Genomic DNA, 2,410 nt, shown 5'->3' on the forward strand with positions numbered 1-2,410 from the left:
CGGCACGCAGGCGATCCCGGAAGGTGGCTGGGTGAGACACTAGTGGTGGCCGAGGGGGGGGGGTGAGGTTTTGGGGCGGTGGGCGGTGAAATGATGGATATGGCGTTCGCCGGAAACCTGCAACTCGCCGGAAAACTCAAATTCATATGTGAAGCTCGGTGAAATGATGGATATGGTGTTCTGAAAGACGAGATAGCCGGAAAACTCAAATTCGCCGGAAAAAACGAGATCGCCGGAAAAACGAGGTCACCGGAAATGGAGGTTGTGTGTTAAAAATAAAATTTCTGTTTTACCCCCTCAACTAATTTGAATGACATTTTTAGTCCAAAACATTAACGAGGTTAGTGTTCATTTAGACGGGGAGTGGTACAGGAAAATAGAGTGATAGTTGGGAGTGATGGGTAACAAATCGAAAATTGAGAGTGTTATCTACCAATAAGGAAAAGTTGAGAATATTAAAAACTAATATCCATAATAAATATACTAAGTTGTTAAATAAAAATCAAATTATTTGTTAGATAAATAAGAAAAAAAAGAAATATTTAAGCTTTAAATTTGTTTGTTTGACCAGTGGGCTTCACCAAAAGCAAACTAACCACAAATAAATAAAAACTGGTTGACCATCTATAAACAATTTCATTTTTTCTAAAGTACCAAACATAGAAAAATAATATATTAGAAAAAAGTCCAACGAAGCTCCAAATCTCCAATAAGAAGTCTAATGCTTGTAACAAAACTATGTTGTTTTCTCTCTTACACCACCATTAATAATCTGAGTTTGTTCAGTTATCTATCATTGTATTATAATCGTCCAACTTTAAGCAATATATTCTAGACTAGATACAAAAGAGTTAAATATACCATTTTGATTGATGGTAAGGTGGTTAAATTATTTGACCCTTCTAGCAATGTAATTAAAAAAAAAATAGATCATATATTATTAAGAGTCAAGACCACTTAATAGTTAATACAGTCTTGAATATATAGGATGTATAATATATGTATGAATAATATACATTATATAAGTCATCTAAAATGGCATACTATTAAATGATTTCAGTACTTGCAGGCAAATACCACCTACTTAAAAAAGTAGATACTACTTCTCTTTCCATTTTTTCTTTCGTTAAAATTCATTTTCACATGCCCTCTAATTTTATTATTATTATTATTATTATTATTATTATTATTATTATTATAATAATAATAATAAAGAAATATTAAAAAAAATTTATGGGTACCCTTCAAACCTTCTCTCTCTACATCTATACACACACATATATCTATCTTGCACTATATATAAACCCCCTCACACCACACACTTTTAAAGTTTGTGGTTGCATTTATATTTCACAACCCCTTCACACTTCTCTCTTTCTCTCTATAGCTTGTTTACAATTCGGTTCGAGTCAGGTCGGGTCACACATTTCAAGATTTATTGGTTACAAGTTAGTACCCGCGCAATGACGGAGTCAACCATCACTGCATTAGTCAAACAACCAGAGTTGATTGAAGAACAACAACAACCGTACCCAGTAAATTCTAAAAAGCAGAAAAAGAGGGTCAGAGAGGACACGGATAACGAGGAATGTAACAAAGCAAACAACAACTCTAAGCACCCGGTTTATAGAGGGGTTCGAATGCGGGCATGGGGCAAATGGGTATCCGAGATCCGAGAACCCAAAAAAAGGTCTCGGATCTGGCTCGGCACATTTTCTAACCCGGAAATGGCCGCACGTGCACACGACGTCGCGGCACTTTCCATTAAAGGAAAGTCCGCGATCCTTAATTTCCCCGAACTCGCCGATGTTTTACCTCGACCCGAAACATGTGCGCCACGTCACATTCAAGCTGCTGCCACTAAAGCAGCAGCAATGAAACATCTCAACCTGAACACCACCACCACAACATTAACAACACCACCATCAACACCCTCCACGTCATCATGTTCATCCACGTCCACGTCAGCATCCACATCATCATTTGAAAAATGTCACGAAATATTAAAATTGCCTAGTTTGGGACCGAGTTATGACTCGGCCGAGTCAAGTGAAGCTTTTGTGTTTGTTGACTCAGTTTGGGACTACTACTCATCTCCGCCGTGGCCGGAGTATTTCGGCGGTGAGCCACCGTGTACTTCCGGCGGGTTTTTATTTGATACCTTGTTATGGCAACATTAATAAATAGCATATGGTTGGTGTGTTTTAATATCATTTTCCCTTATAGTTTATGGGATTCTGTTTTATTTTGTTTTGTTTTCATATAATGCTTCTACATTAATTAGTCTCAACTTCCCATTTTTATATTTTAAACAGTTGTAAAGAAATAAAAATAATTAAAAAAATATGTAAAAGAAATAAATAAGTGACATATTTTTGAAAAATATTTGATGCAAAGGTGAGATTTGATG

At 36.2% G+C, this 2,410-nt stretch overlaps 1 pseudogene; it reads left to right on the forward strand.

Annotated features, from left to right (window-relative positions):
* The first annotated feature begins 1,379 nt into the window (after positions 1–1,379).
* On the forward strand, positions 1,380–2,180 carry LOC143601324 (ethylene-responsive transcription factor TINY pseudogene; annotated as a pseudogene).
* The last annotated feature ends 230 nt before the right edge of the window (positions 2,181–2,410 follow it).

Source organism: Bidens hawaiensis, unplaced genomic scaffold (genome assembly GCF_021521415.1).
Source record: "Bidens hawaiensis isolate Kalapana, Puna unplaced genomic scaffold, B.hawaiensis_p1.1 tig00056069_1, whole genome shotgun sequence".
NCBI lineage: Eukaryota > Viridiplantae > Streptophyta > Magnoliopsida > Asterales > Asteraceae > Bidens > Bidens hawaiensis.